Source organism: Rhipicephalus sanguineus, chromosome 11 (assembly GCF_013339695.2).
Source record: "Rhipicephalus sanguineus isolate Rsan-2018 chromosome 11, BIME_Rsan_1.4, whole genome shotgun sequence".
NCBI classification, from domain to species: domain Eukaryota; kingdom Metazoa; phylum Arthropoda; class Arachnida; order Ixodida; family Ixodidae; genus Rhipicephalus; species Rhipicephalus sanguineus.
In genome coordinates, this window is record NC_051186.1 from 139,583,567 (window position 1) to 139,600,265 (window position 16,699).

At 48.7% G+C, this 16,699-nt stretch overlaps 1 long non-coding RNA gene across 1 annotated transcript; it reads right to left on the reverse strand.

Moving 5' to 3' along the window:
* Nucleotides 1-12,046: 12,046 nt before the first annotated feature.
* On the reverse strand, nt 12,047-15,565 carry LOC125756326 (uncharacterized). The gene is made up of 3 exons (XR_007414375.1): nt 14,677-15,565; nt 13,401-13,478; nt 12,047-12,482 (listed from the first exon to the last, which is right to left on the reverse strand). It is a non-coding gene; the product is annotated as an uncharacterized LOC125756326 (long non-coding RNA).
* Between the last annotated feature and the right edge of the window lie 1,134 nt (nt 15,566-16,699).

Below are 16,699 nucleotides of genomic sequence, written 5' to 3' on the forward strand. Positions count from 1 at the left end.
CTCTATCTTTGTTTGCGTATTGCTTGAACCCTCTTTTTCATTAAGAATTGCTATGGAGCAAGAAAAATCCAACACCAGGATTGGCGCTTGGGTAAAGCAGGTAGTAAGAGCAAGCTCCCACTGAAGGAGCACCCACTGCAGGAACTAATACCTATAGGGCAAAACGTCCACTGCACCAAGAAGGGAATGAGAGGAGGGTGCAGGTTAACAATTCAAGAGGGCATCCCCTGACCATCATCTTTCTCTACAGCCATGAACTTCTACTGCCAACATTTATCAGACTCCTACTAACACAAGACAGACTAGGATAAAAGTTGCTCCTTTTATGGCAAGATGACACATCAGTCCTTTTCAGAATTTCCTCACCGCAAACCGTTCAGTTTGCCTAAAAGCCTTTCCTTGTGCGGTGTCCCTTTTTGTTCCCACACAGTTGTTGCAAGCAGAAGTATACAGCTTGTCACAGTCTAGCTGGTGCCATACAGGGATTGCTCCAGCCATCCTGATGTGTACTCCACTGGAGCTGTGAGACACTGTAGAATCGTGGTTTGGTGTGCATGCTTAGGACTGTAATGTAATAGTATGGAGAGCTGGGCGAGATGGTTTGAAGACATTGTTTGAAACATTTCGGTGTGCACACAATAGACGAAAACAAAAGGCTAGTGTGTGCGTGCTGGAATATTTCCAATAATGCTTAGGACCTTAAAGATGAAAACAGTGACCACTTCTGCTTCCCCTGCACACTTGCACAAGATTCTGACAGAGACGTTAGTTCTGGCATTGCTGCCACAGTGGTGAGAAGGTGTACATCCACGGGAACACCATGGCAAAGCAAGCTGAAATTCAATATTATTCCACTTGAAATACAATGGTAATTAGGTACTCTTGCATTCATTTGTAGTGTCAGGCATCACATCATTCTGCCTAACCCTGATCTCTTTTACTTGTCTACATAGTTTTCCAGGTTGGTGACAGTACAGAAAGAAAACATTCTTTGTGGGAGCACCACATCTCAATCTCACGAGACTCCACTGAAGTGCTTACAAAATATGCCAACAGTGACATTTTAAATGTCAGCGCTTTTTGTCCTAACAAAGGTAAACTGGTTGTTATCGTCTGCCTGTGGTATATGAGCTTTAGCATATGCCCTGTTGTCATCTTGTGTCAACGATGCCACATGCAATGAATAATTAACAAAGCTTATAACTCGGCAAGATCTACATGCATAGCTTCAGGGAGGTAATAGAATGCAGAAGTGACACTCACATAAGACAAGAAACACAGGACATGTGTTAACTTTTATCTTTGTTTGTGGCTTTACCAACAAATATGTAAGGAAACAGACACATGTGCAGTATGGCAAGGTGAAACGTCACAGTCATTTAACATTAAGAAACATTACAAAACAATGCTCAAGAAACTTTTCTGCCTTTCCAAGTTTCAACAGATGGGTCACTAATACACGCATCACTCCTTCCCCATCATGAAATGCTTCCAACAGTTCACATGCCATTCTGTCACAATCCCTGCCTGGAATCTGTCGTGTTGCGGCCTAGCGAAAGGCCATGCGCATCCTGGCCGGCCGCAGGAGCAGAGAAAGGGACTGAGCCGCTTCCGATGCAGGCGAGATAACGTCAACCTTTATTCCATGCAACCAGCATACATATTGTCACGTGGTCGTGACTTCGACGAAGACAGCAGTCGGCCTTTGCAGGGTGCAACTGTTTATTTGGCCGAACTTGTGGCCGGAAAATGAGAACGAGAACTACAGCAATACACGCTGTACAATGATAGCGGCGAACAGGGCGTCGTCCGTCGATCTACTGACAAGCGGTCAAGCACGTCGGCTTTTATACAGGCGCTATCGAACTTTCCAGCGATATCGCTGGTGGTTGCGCAATCTCTAGAATGAGCTCGAGCGTTCGCGTCTTGCGCGCAATCTTAACAAAATCATCTACAACAATCGTGAAGCTTCTTGAAGAATGAGGCGCGGTTTGCGCTGAGCGTTGCCGACAGCCTTTGTGGGCGAATGCAGCAAAAGTGATAAGAAACGTACGTGGCAATGCCCCCCTCTGAAAAAGCATCGTCCCGATGCTTAAAAACAGAACATGAATACATGCAATACTAAAGAAAACTAAGCACACAAACATCAGAGTCCTCAGGTGCGTTAACGAGCATAGGACGGTTTAAGGCGCACCACATGCACGACCTCGGGTCGAGCTCGGCGCCTCTGAGAGTTCGTGATGCCGTCGGGGACAACCTCGTAGTCGAGTGCGCCGAGACGTCGAAGTACCCTGTACGGTCCGAAGTATCGTCGAAGAAGCTTCTCGCTCAGTCCGCGTCGTCGTATTGGCGTCCAGACCCAGACACGGTCGCCGGGCTGGTACTCCACGAAGCGTCGTCGAAGATTGTAGCGACGGCTGTCTGTCTGCTGCTGGGTCTTGATGCGCAGGCGGGCGAGCTGTCAAGCTTCTTCGGCACGTTGTAAGTAAGCGGCGGCGTCGAGGTTTTCTTCGTCGGTGACGTTCGGTAGCATGGCGTCGAGTGTCGTCGCCGGGCTCCTGACCAACTTGTACGGCGTCATCTGTGTCGTTTCTTGGACGGCCGTGTTGTAAGCGAAGGTCACGTACGGAAGGACGGCATCCCACGTCTTGTGCTCAACGTCGACGTACATGGCCAGCATGTCGGCGATTGTCTTATTTAGACGCTCGGTGAGGCCATTGGTCTGCGGGTGGTAGGCGGTGGTGCGGCGGTGGCTCGTCTCGCTGTATTTGAAAATCGCCTGAGATAGGTCCGCAGTAAAGGCGGTACCTCTGTCTGTGATGAGGACCTCTGGGGCGCCATGTCGCAAGACGATGTTCTCCACGAAGAATTTGGCTACCTCGGCGGCGCTGCCTTTGGGCAAGGCCTTTGTCTCGGCGTAGCGGGTGAGGTAGTCAGTTGCTACGACGATCCACTTATTGCCGGGATTCGACGTCGGGAACGGCCCCAGTAGGTCCATCCCGATTTGCTGGAACGGCCGGTGAGGTGGTTCGATTGGCTGCAGAAGTCCCGCTGGCCTAGTCGGCGGTGTCTTCCGTCGCTGGCAGTCTCGGCAAGTCTTAACGTAGTGGGCGACGTCGGCAGCAAGGCGTGGCCAGTAGTATTTTTCCTGTATTCTGGCGAGCGTGCGGGAAACACCAAGGTGTCCAGCCGTCGGGTCGTCGTGTAGGGCCTGGAGGACTTCTGGTCGCAATGATGAGGGCACGACAAGAAGGTAGTCGGTTCGAAGTGGCGAGAAGTTCTTCTTCAGGAGAACGCCGTTCCGTAAAAAAAACGACGGCAGTCCTCGCTTGGATACCTTCGGAACAACGGCGGTCTTGCACTCGAGGTACTCCATAAGGCCTCCCAGTTCCGCGTCGGCTCGTTGCCTTTCGGCGAAGTCATCGGTACTTATAGTTCCGAGGAAGCAGTCATCGTCGTCGTCTTGCGGCGGCGCGTCGACGGGGGCACGAGACAGGCAGTCGGCGTCGGAGTGTTTTCGTCCGGACTTGTACACGACGGTAATGTCGAATTCTTGAAGCCTCAAACTCCATCGTGCGAGACGACCTGAAGGGTCCTTCAAGTTAGCTAGCCAACATAAGGCGTGATGGTCACTGACAACTTTGAAGGGCCTGCCATAGAGGTAGGGGCGAAACTTTGACATAGCCCAGATGATGGCAAGGCATTCCTTTTCTGTTGTGGAATAGTTGGCTTCTGCCTTGGATAGTGACCGGCTAGCATAACTGATGACCCTTTCCTGCCCGTCAGTCTTCTGCACAAGGACGGCGCCGAGTCCTACGCTGCTTGCGTCGGTGTGGATTTCCGTATCGGCGCAATCGTCGAAATGCGCAAGTATGGGTGGCGTCTGCAGGCGTCGTTTAAGTTCTTGAAAGGCTTGCACTTGCGCCGTTTCCCACCTGAATTCCACGTTAGTCTTCGTGAGAAGCGTCAGTGGTTCGGCGATTCGTGAAAAGTTTTTGACGAAGCGTCTGTAATAGGCGCATAAGCCGAGAAATCGGCGCACGGCCTTCTTGTCGGTGGGTGGCGCGAAGTCGGCGATGGCAGCTGTTTTCCGCGGGTCTGGGCGCACTCCAGACTTGCCGATCACATGACCCAGAAACAAGAGCTCGTCATACGCGAATCGGCACTTTTCTGGCTTCAAGGTCAGTCCCGAGGTCTTGATTGCTTGAAGTACTGCCTCAAGCCGCCAGAGATGCTCGTCGAAGGTCGAGGAAAACACGACGACGTCGTCCAAATACACAAGGCACGACTGCCACTTCAATCCGGCCAGTACGGTGTCCATGACGCGCTGGAACGTCGCAGGTGCCGAGCGAAGACCGAAAGGCATGACCTTGAACTCAAAGAGGCCGTCGGGTGTTATAAAAGCGGTCTTTTCTCGGTCTCTTTCGTCTACTTCGATCTGCCAGTAGCCGGTCTTGAGGTCCATCGACGAAAAGTACGTCGCGTTGTGAAGTCGATCCAGGGTGTCGTCTATCCGTGGGAGGGGGTACACGTCCTTCTTCGTGATCTTGTTCAGGCGTCGGTAATCAACGGAGAAGCGCAGTGTCCCGTCCTTCTTCTTCACTAACACCACGGGTGACGCCCAGGGGCTCTTGGACGGCTGGATGATGTCGCGTAACATCTCGTCGACTTGTCTCTTTATCGCGTAGCGCTCTCGAGTCGAAACTCTGTAGGGGCTCTGACGGAGTGGTCGAGAATTTTCTTCTGTTATAATGCGATGCTTAGCAAGGGGCGTTTGTCGGACCCGCGATGACGACGAGAAACAGTCCTTGTATTGCAGGAGCAGCGTTTTGAGCTGGTCTTGCTTGACCTTCGGAAGGCTCGGGTTAACGTCGAAATATGGTTCGGGACCTCGACTCGTCGAAGCAGGTTCGGCAGCATCGAAGAGGGCGAAAGCATTGCTGGCGGCCACACATTCGTCGATGTAGGCAACCGTCGTACCAATGTTGAGGTGCCTATATTCGTGGCTAAAGTTCGTCAACACTACCTTTGCTTTGCCATCACGCAGCTCGGCTATGTCTCTTGCGACGCAAACCTGACGGTTCAGGAGTAAGTGCTGATCGCCCTCGATGACACCTTCAAGGTCTGCGGGTTCTTTGGTGCCGACGGAAATAATGACGCTGGAGCGCGGCGGAACGGTCACCTGCTCTTCTATCACATTCAGTGCATGGTTCCGTGGCGTCGCGTGGGGCGGTAGCGCTTTGTCTGAGGTTAGTGTTATCGACTCAGACCTCAGGTCGATGACGGCGCCGTGGTCACTTAGGAAGTCTATTCCAAGTATCACATCTCTGGAGCAGTTTTTTAGGATTACAAAGCTCGCAGGATAAGTCTGGTTATTGATGGTGACTCTCGCTGTGCAGACACCAATCGGCGTTATCAGATGACCTCCAGCGGTCCGGATCTCGGGGCCTTCCCAAGCAGTCTTAACTTTCTTCAACTTTGCTGCGAACGGCCCACTGATGACGGAATAGTCGGCTCCAGTATCGACGAGAGCGGTGACGTTGTGGCCGTCGATCAGAATGTCGAGGTCGCTAGTCCGCCGTCTTGCGTTGCGGTTATGTCGCGGCGTCGGGTCACGGCTACGTCGGTTTGCACCGCTGCTTCCGCGTTGCGTCGTCAGGTCTGCTTCCGGTCGGAAAGTTTCGTCTTCAGGACGTGGTTCGGCGTGCGGCGGGGGCTCAGAACATCGTCGTGGCGTCGTCGTCGACGGCGGAGGATCTTCAGCATTTCGTCGTTCAGCAACCGCACCTCCATCGGTTGCTGCCCTTAGTTTTCCGGATGCGGGCTAGGCGATCGGCTCCGGTTTGGGCCAGTGTACTGCCGGCGGTGCGGTGACATGTAATGGCCGGGCGACGGGGAGCGGGAAGGTCGTCGTTCTTGCCACTGTGTTCCGTTGAGGTAGTCGTCGATGTCGCGAGGCCGTTCGCCTGGCTGCGGGCGCGGCGCGTTGACGGCGAAACCGCGTAGCCCCATCTGTCGGTACTGGCAGCGGCGGTACGTGTGGCCGGCCTCCCCGCAGTGGTAGCAGAGCGGTCGGTTGTCAGGGGCACGCCAAACGTCGGTCTTTCGGGGTGTGTAGCGTTGGCCTGTAGGCGGGCGGGATGGCATCGGAGGTGGCGGCGGTGTCTGGCGGCGGAACTGCGGCGGCACGGGGCGTTGGTGATTGCGCGGATTGGCGACAGCATGGCGTGCAGCGGCAGCATAGCTCATCGCTTCCGGCTCAGGTGGCGACGGTGGAGCAACTCCTAGCGAATGCTGAAGTTCCTCGCGAACGACGTCGGCTATGGAATGGACCTGGGGTTGCGATGCAGGAAACATCCTTCGCAGCTCTTCGCGTACGACCGCCCTGATCGTCTCACGTAGGTCGTCGGAGCCCAGCGCATGTGCTTCCCCGTAGTTCGTCGTCGGCATGCGGCGGTTGTACTGCCTAGTGCGGATTGCTAGTGCCTTTTCGATTGTGGTGGCCTCCGAAACGAATTCCGAGACCGTCTTCGGTGGGTTGCGCACAAGTCCGGCGAAAAGTTCTTCCTTCACTCCCCGCATCAGGAATCGAACTTTCTTTTCTTCGGACATGGCGGGGTCGGCATGGCGAAAGAGGCGAGTCATTTCTTCGGTGTACAGTCCGATGTTCTCATTGGGGAGCTGTACACGGGTCTCGAGAAGGGTTTCAGCCCTTTCTTTCCGGATGACGCTCGTGAAGGTGTCGAGAAATCCGGTGCGAAAGAGGTCCCATGATGTTAGCGTGGACTCTCGATTCTCGAACCAGGTCCTTGCGCCATCTTCAAGGGCGAAGTAGACATGGCGTAGCTTCTCGTCGCAGTCCCAGTTGTTGAACGTGGAGACCCGGTCGTATGCCTCCAGCCAGCTTTCTGGATCCTCGCATGGTGATCCGCGGAATGTCGGCGGCTCCCTCGGTTGGTGCATGACGACCGTTGTAGGCGCCCCAGCGGTTGTCATTGTGGCTGTTGTCTTCTTCGCTGTGATCCATGGTCTTGTCCGGTAGGGGTTCGTATTCGGGGGGTAGTCCTTTCTGCCGGCGGCTGGTTCGAGGATCCGGGTTGTCCTTAGAGTCGTCTTCTTCGCGGCTTGGGCTTGGGTCAGCGCTCCGCCGTGGCGTCCGGATCATGAAGCAGCACCTCCACCAGATGTCACGTGGTCGTGACTTCGACGAAGACAGCAGTCGGCCTTTGCAGGGTGCAACTGTTTATTTGGCCGAACTTGTGGCCGGAAAATGAGAACGAGAACTACAGCAATACACGCTGTACAATGATAGCGGCGGACAGGGCGTCGTCCGTCGATCTACTGACAAGCGGTCAAGCGCGTCGGCTTTTATACAGGCGCTATCGAACTTTCCAGCGATATCGCTGGTGGTTGCGCAATCTCTAGAATGAGCTCGAGCGTTCGCGTCTTGCGCGCAATCTTAAAATCATCTACAACAATCGTGAAGCTTCTCGAAGAATGAGGCGCGGTTTGCGCTGAGCGTTGCCGACAGCCTTTGTGGGCGAATGCAGCAAAAGTGATAAGAAACGTACGTGGCAATATGTAGCAGACACTCATGTGACCAATGACGTCACGTACAAGCAACACTTTACAATTGTGGGCGACAGCGCCAGATAACGCGGACACTTGACGCGCATAGGCGCTATCACCACATCTCCCCTTCTTTAATAATACGCTGACAGTTGCAACCAACTTAGCAGCACTGCCAGCGAAAGAACATTTTGCAGAAACAAACAATGCGCAAGAAACAATACAGTCATTTGCTGTACCCGTAGCGGTCCGGCTGTCGAACAAGACGACCAGATCGCGTTCGGTATTCAGGAAGGTCAGTTCCCGGCAAGGAAGGGCTAGATAGATCGTCAGGTGCCATGCTGTCTGTAACGCGATTAAATTTCTGTTCCGTTTCTACCCGACTATCATTTGCCTGAGGAAAATCATAGCTACCTCCGTCATCCTCGCCTTCTTTTGGCTGTGAAACAAAGCGAACCAAGGATTTCCTGTTTCTTTCTAGAACTACACCAGTGGAAGTTCTAACCACATACGACCTCGGCCGCTCAGCAAGTCGCAAGACTCGCGCTTTTTCTTTGCAGTCCGTCACCCAGACTTCCGCGCCCGGTTCGAGTGCTCGCAACGAAGTAGCCCTATGACGACGGTTGAAGTTCCTACGCTGCCGCTGTCGGGCGGTCGTATGATGGCTTCTGAACTTCCTCAGGTTCACCGTCTGAGGCAGAAGGCTGGTGGGACGGACAGGCACCGTTGTGCGTAGCCGCCTGCCCATTAGAAGTTCTGCAGGGCTTTTCCCAAGTAGCCCCGGAGTGTCCCTGTACGCTAGGAGAGAAATATATGGGTCCTTCGCTTTTGCAATGAGACATTTAATTGTCTGGACCATCCTCTCTACTTCACCATTTGCCTGGGGGTACCTGGGGCTAGACGTCACAGCGCGAAAACCGTAGTTGCGAGCTAACAACTTGTATTCCTGCGACACAAATTGCGCTCCGTTATCAGACATAACAACTTCTGGTATGCCATGTCTTGCAGAGAAACTTTTAAGGTGCGTAATGACAGTGGCACACGTTGTAGATGATAACAAAGCAATCTCTGGGTACCTAGAAAAATAATCCACGACTACCAAATACCATTTTCCTTGAATATGGCAGAGATCAGCACCTAGTTTTTGCCAAGGACGCTGTGGAGTGGTTGTCGGGATCATTGGTTCTGACTTTTGGTGTCTGTGCTCGGCGCATACACGGCAATCGGTAACCAAAGCTTTCAGCTGACAACTCAACCCTGGCCACCATACCGACTCTTTGGCTCGAGCTCTGCATTTTTCGATTCCCAGGTGACTCTCGTGCAAGCGTATCAAGACCTCTGAGCGCAGTTTTTGAGGAATGACCAACCTCACACCTTTAAGTAGCACGCCTTCAGCAACTGTAAGCGTGGCTCTTTCCTGCCAATATGGACGCAAGACCATCGGAAGAGATGAGAATTTTGGCCACCCTTTCCGAATGAATTTTACGAGTGCTTGACAAACTTCGTCAGCGGCTTGTTCTGCTTTCACTCTCTCGAAGAGGCTGGCCTCGACCGCGTTTGACAAGCATCCTGAAACGTGCTTGCTGACGTCATTAACAGACAGTGCATTATCACTTTCTTTTCCCCGAATCGGGGCCCTCGACAACACATCTGCAGTAACTAGGCCAGGGGAGTGAAACTTCCTATACCCTCCATGGAACGCGATATTCGCTCGCAGCGCCGGACGAACGTCTGGTGTTTGGGGGCGGTACGAAAACATGGCGGCGCATTGCAGACATGCACTGGGGGACGCCATCTTGATGAGGACTGAGGATCCGAGTGGCGAGGGGGGGGGGGGATTTGGCGCCAAATTCAATTGGGATGCACCAGCAAGCCAAATTGAGCGAGTGGAAGGTATTCAGATGGCGAGCACGCGACCTTCTTCCTGTTGCGCAACCCGCCACATGATGAAAACGGCCATCATTGCGTTCTGATTGATGGTCTGCCCATCCACCTATTTGTGCACTACTTATTCTAAGTAAGACGTTGTTTTTGTTTACGTGTACACAAAAATTAGACAAAAATAAAGAGCAGAGTTTGTTTGAATGTTTTATTGCCTAAACGTACGGTTTATGCAGTAAAAATACAACTTGAATGTTTTACGTTTTTGGTCGCATACAAAAGTGGACCGCACATGCCAGCATGCTAATAACCTAGTATCAATCCAGTGCACATTGCCGCACATACGTCTATACAAAGACAAAAGAAAAACAGTAATAACTATACACAAGTTCACAGCACGTATCCCGATATAAAATCATCCCATGAGTGGGACAAGATAATACGGCACACCGCACACTTAGGATGCAAGAAGAAATGATACAAAAACCATAAGGTACCGGAGTTAGACATTGCTACATTTTCTATTCAGCATCAGGTTTCTTTATAAAAGCTTAAGCAAAAATTTCCAAAATGCTGAAGTCACTATAGAGTGTTCTGATAAAATAACACGAAGGGTTTATGCTTTCTTCAGCGTAACATACCTATATTGCTTAATGAAAAAAACAAAAACAAAATACAAGCAGATCAATAGTACACACACATGTCCGCTTCAGAGGCAGAAAATGGTGACCTCAGCTATAGAAGTAGCGGTGACACAAAAATATGGAAGTAGCGCCTACTTTTGCGCATATGTGTGTCTTTTTGTCGTCCGTGTTTTCTGAGCGCTCAGTTTTTTCAAGACCTCAAATATGCAAACAGAATCCTAAAAGTTACAAAAACTTCCGCATTTTTCGTGCTGCAGCAGATTTTCTGGTGCGTTGTTTAGCCAAGGAGATGTTCACGAAGCGAATATGCCACAACAGGCGAATCCTTGCAAAGAGGTGCACAAAGGCTTTCTCGCATTCTTCAGAGCAGAATTTTTGCCTTCCCATACAACTGTACAAAATGCCTGCCAAAACTCCACTCACATTAGGCAGGTGCGCCACAACACCGATATATTCCAAAAAGCAAGCTTCCATGGCCTTAATATCCTGAAAGCAATCGTCAGAAGGCATTGTTACATTGCCAAATAAATCTGAGGAGATGTTGCTTGCCTTAAACATAGCAAAATACTGGTGTGATGCACAAAGCTGGCGGTCGGCATTCTTCAAAAGGGTGTTGCACACACAGTGTGGAGGCCTGTGCAACAAAAATTGCCTTACGAGATATCCCCCAACATAGTAGAGAACGTTATCCTCTACTATATCATGGCTGGCGGGCTGTTCCTCATCAGGAAGCATATCGACTGTTGGTGCTGCATCACAAGTAGTAGGAAGCGAATGAGGTGGCTCTGACATTTGTGCCAACACAGTGCTGCGACCCTGTTCACAGTTTCCTTCTGAAAAAAGGTCAACCAGTTTGCCAACAGAAATGTGTTTCAGACCTGATGTGAACTGAAGCACATTTGGGTTGTTATTGCAGCCATGCTTTAACCTAAGCAGCCCGAAAAGGTTCTCCAGGGGGTCCTGCTGTAGCCAGCGAGTCAAGAGAACACGAAAATCAAAATCTTGGAAGAGGTCGTCCCAGAGGAGAAGGATAGCCTTTAAGGTGACCTTCCATGCCTTAACTGTGTGTGGTTGCCGAGGCCCGTCAAATTTCCAGCTTTCAACCCACGACAGGCACTCCCGCAAAAAGGCTAGGTGTTCGGTCCCATTGACTTTTTTTGACTGGGGGACCCTTCCGAAATTGCATAACGTAACTTGTCACTGGCTTTTTTTACAGAAGAGCTATTCAGACAGTCGAATAACTTATCTATCTTCTCGAGAAAATCAGCTGTTGGTTTGGCGGATGCCGGCAACACGCCAAGAGCAATGAATACATCAATGGCCACTGAGACCGATTCGCTCATCACCTGGCTGCCATATTTAACTTTCATGTTATTGAAAGGCTTCCGGTAAATGTGGTTGTCGGTTAGTTTCTTCGCCAATTTGAGTATGAGAGGATGCGAGCTTTCGTATAGTTGCGTAATGAAAGACCAATCCACAATTTCTTGCCCGATATGGAGCTTGTGAGGTGCGCGGAGATTATTCCTTGTGCATTTAAGTAAGTGTGGTGTGTCATATAGGAAATAAATCTTGCGGCCTTCAAGCACAAAAAACGGCTCTTCAGGCGTCACACGTAGCTTATTTGCCAAAGTGATGTTGCTTCCCCCCTGGTCGCAGATGAGCGCCTTCACAAACAACCGGGCTCCCTGCAGCTGCTTGATTAATGTTATGATCAGATGATGAAGAGTATCTGCGGCCGTTTTGGTCCTTGATACTGTGTAAGCAACAGGCTGAATCCACGTTTTTGAAATGCCTGCCACAAGTATCAGGAGCGCTGATTTGCCACGGCTGGTGTTCTTTGCCTACCGTCATCGGAGAATCCCATCACAATGTCATGCTTTGCATCATACTGCAGATGTTCCTTCAAGGACATTTCGTCAAATATTAATGTGCACGCACGATCTGTTAAATGCCAATTTCGGGTAGCTTTTTCGAGGGCTTCAATAGCGGTTGGAATAACTCCGGGAGTCATCGGAATATTTGATAACCACTGCTTTAGCGACCTCACAGTTGGCATGTCAAGCAGTCTTGACAGATGTCTGTACGCTTTCGGACCATGAAAGTATAAGTTTAAAGCGAACTGGCGGTGCTCGGGCGACCACCTCCGTCCTCCACGTTTCACACCATTAATTTTAACTTGAGTCTCAAGCAATCTAAAGAATGTCTTGCGGACGTAGGGCCTGATAGCATTCAACGCCTCGGACTGGGAAAGCTTTTTAACCTTTCTCTTGCCAGTTCTTGACAGTGCCTTCCGAAGCCTTGAATTTATCTTCTCCAGGGTCTTCATTTTTCTGGCTGTCCGGGGCGAGCACCTAGAAGGCTTGTGTTGTCGACCCGCTGGATTGGAACCTGAAAGATTTAGAAAAAAAGCTCATTTATACTGTGTTTTTGTGAAAGCTGACCATGATCTTTAAACCTAGTAAAAGTTCTAGCGGCTTTTAGAATTGAAGTGATTACTTCCATGAGTAATCAGTTGTTCATATTTAGTTCTCGATCATTCACTTATTCAAACTTGGCGCATTGGAAACAGGCCTCTGATAAGCACACTGCTGGGCATTGAGCCTACTAATGGCATGTATAAGCATCGTGGGAAACATGAAGCGTCAACTAATTTTTACTAATCATTAGCATACTCCTTGTTAACAAACATTATTGGTTATACGTTTAAAAGGGTATGTTTAGGAAAAAAACAACGAATTCATAGTTTTTTCTTTAAAAAACACTAATCCCTCTTATAATAATAATAATAATAATAATAATAATAATAATAATAATAATAATAATAATAATAATATCTGGGGTTTAACGTCCCAAAACCACGATATGATTATGAGGGACGCTGTAGTGGAGGGCTCCGGAAATTTCGACCACCTGGGGTTCTTTAACGTGCACCTAAATCTGAGCACACGGGCCTCAAACATTTTCGCCTCCATCGAAAATGCAGCCGCTGCGGCCGGGATTCGATCCCGAGACCTGCGGGTCAGCAGTCGAGCGCCATAACCACTAGATCACCGCGGCGGGGCACTAATCCCTCTTAGGAGGCAACAAACAAGCAAGAAAGGGATCGGACAAGCACTCGTCTCGTCCTGCCTTTCGGTATACATCGCTCTGGTTCTCGTCCCCTAGCAATGAACTAGCTCGCCCAGCTGACACCCTAGTGCACTTTAGGATCTGTTAAATGGTACGTGACATTAAAACGATAGCTGCAGGGCAATAATTTATCTGGAATAGTTTTAAAGAGCTTAGAGAGCAATACAATTTGCGTACATGAGGGCTCAGTCTGCTGAACTTCTTCATCGGCGCTGTGAGCGGGCATTGCAGTGGTATTCGCGGGCCGAGGAGAGCCTGTGAAGAGAGATTAACGTAGCACAGATTTCAGCGCGACATACATGCAGCTGGTATTAGGTGTCACATTAAATATTTACAATTACGGCATGAATTTATGTGGAATAGCTTAAAGAGCTTAGAAAGTAAAACAATTTGCGTACATGGGGGCTCATCCTGTTGAACTCCTTCATCGGCGCTGTGAGCGGGCATCGTAGTGGTATTCGCGGGCCGAGGAGAGCCTGTGAAGAGAAATTGACGTAGCACAGATTTCAGCGTGACATACATACAGCTGGTATTAGGCGTCACATTAAATATTTACAATTACAATCACTCAGGGCGTTTTCTCACTATTAATTGGTCTCCTCACGTATTATGTCTCAGTACGAGTAATAAAAAAAGTGTAAACACACAAAAAGAGAACGCTACGTGTCACTCACTAAATATATGGGTGTCCAACTATCCAAAACGAATATTTTAAAAATCTTAATGCGATGTACCTAGAACAGGTTAACATCGTGGTGCCCGTGATGACATAGCGCGTAACCGAATTCTTGCCAATTACACTTATTTGGCCCATTGAAAATAAAAGTAATTTTGTAATAATAAAGCTAATAAAAAATAAAGTACCTTTTGGATTCTTAATTTTAAAAGCGACTTTGAACTAGTGTGTCGTAGAATATATATATATATATATATATATATATATATTTCTAAAAGGCCAGTTCTGTTGCTCCCACTGTCAGAGCTATCGCGCAATTGTTTTAACAGCGACACCAAGTTGGCCGCTACTCACTCGCCATGTGCGAAATAGCTGATAACGCGCCACATGGAGTACTCTCTCCAGTTATGAGGTCATTTTCGCCTTGCTGTAAAACGCTACGCCACGGGTAAAATAGCAGAGACAACTGAATCAGAATCGAGGAGGTTACATGTAGAGCGTTCTGAGTGAGACGTTTGCTCTAAATTTAACGATTGTGAAGCCGGCAAATTTTTTACTTAGCTAGTCATATCTACCAGCAAAATCATGCCGGCGAATTCATGGATGCTGTGTACACCATGCGTTGGTATTGTTGGTGTAATCTGCGCGAGAATCTTAAAAATACTGAGTCATGATAACTCGGACAGGTACACATATTGAGTATTAAGACATTTCTGTAAATAGATGTAGAGGCATGAAAGTTTGTGCTGTTGTATGATCACTTTACAGTATTCCCACCTGGACTTTCGACGTGTGTCTGCCCATCGCCAAAGATGGAAACTGTTGGCACAGCACATCTTAGCAGCCTTGTCTGTCCAGGGTCTGCGTAGTCTCTGCTGGTGAAATGGGCAGAGCACAGGCGGTAGCTGCTGTAGATCTGACGAGGTGGTAAATGAGCCAGGTCCTGCCGTCTCGCATACTGAAGCCAAGCGCGAGATCTGGAAAATCAATGTGTGCGTGTGTAGTATTTGGGTTAGAATGGATTTATTTCTGTTTTCAGGCGTAGATGGATAGCTTTGAGTGAAAACCGTCATCTTTATTCGAAGTAAGCGTTATTTGATACATTTCTCATCTTCCTTTCTTAATTGAATTTTTGTAACCAAGACGACTTGTGATAGCAATCCTGAAAGCAAACTTTAAAATAAAATCTGTCTTTATTATTAAGAGACGCGGATACATGCTTCTACTTGCGCGATAGTAATGTTTGGTGGCAACGACCCCAGCTTTCCTCCTAATTCAAAATATATTTTTGCAGACAATAGCAATCATCCCACACCAAAATCTCTAAACAACTATTCGTACATATATACCCTCGCGCACTGTGTATTCCTCGGGTATTTCTCGCGCCCTGCTGCAAATCTTTCATAAAAACCTTATTAAAACCGGTAATAAATTAGTAGAACACGTAAGTTTACATTGCCCAATTATTTATGGGCTTTTAGCTGCAACTGCATTCTTGTAAATATATCGTAATTGTACTTAAGGCTGAAGCTGAAAACATGAAATTGAAGTATACATTATAAATTATTAGTTTATAAATTTATTGCTAAATTCCTCTGCAATATGCCGTGGATTTACGTGAGGCCAAAATGAAAACACACAATTGAAACGCAATAATGTAATAACACCCGTCTCAACTCGCAAGTGCAATAATTTATGTACTCAGTACTTAATTAACATAGTACTAACAACACATGCTATGAACGTATATGGACCCTCCCTTATAGCCAAAAGACTATGGGAATCGCCTTCCTCCAGCTATGGACATAAATAGGCTGATAATATTACTAATCGTATTATAATAATAACAACAATAATAATAACGCATGCAACGAGAACAGACTGAACGCAGGCAACCAAAAGGTAATAAAAAGAGTGCGGATAAGCTTACACTGTTCTATTAGTTACTGTATATGCTGCTACAAATACATTTGTGACATGCCTTGCATTGCCTTGAGCCAAAGTGCAACATCGAAATGCAATGCACGATCGAAACGCATTAAATTAAAAACGCAAGTATAAACAATCGTGTGTAGCAAATGTATTCGCTGGAATAATTTCCAGATGCTCTGCCGTGCATGTCATAATTGAAGCCGAAAAGCAGACAATCAGAATGTAATGAATAAATCATGTACGTGTATACTCAATCAAATTACACAGCTACTGCAGCAACCGCATCCTGATATGCCGTGCAAGCGTAGAAAGACAAAACGAGCAGCATCCCAAGCAACGCTGGCCGACTGCCGACGTTTGGCTGATCACTGGCAAATAGCCGGCAGCCGACTTCACTGGCCACCAGACATCCGAAAAGGGTCGGCCGGAGGTGCGCTGCCAGCTACGTCGGCACTAGATCGGCTGCACGATTCGCGCCACCGTCGGTGGGCGAGTGAACGCCGAGCGCGCCAAACGCTTGTCGGCACTTGGTCGGCTGCACGATTCGCACCACCGTTGGTGGCCGAGTGAACGCCGAGCGCGCCAAACGCTTGTCGGGGCGACAAGTCGGCAACACGTCGTGCCGGCCTTGGTTGCCGGCAGAGGATTCGAACAGCGTGTATTATTTTAGGGTAGCATAAAATACACTGCAGGAAGTGTAAACAACTCCTACAGTGTGATTTTTTAAACATTACAAAAATCACCTGTGACACACAACATACTTGTGGTCCTTGAGCTGATTACACCAAGTGGTAGAGATTATCTGTGCGAACAATCCAAATACATTATTGACTAAACAAAAATAATAGCGAGCCATTACATTCGTGCA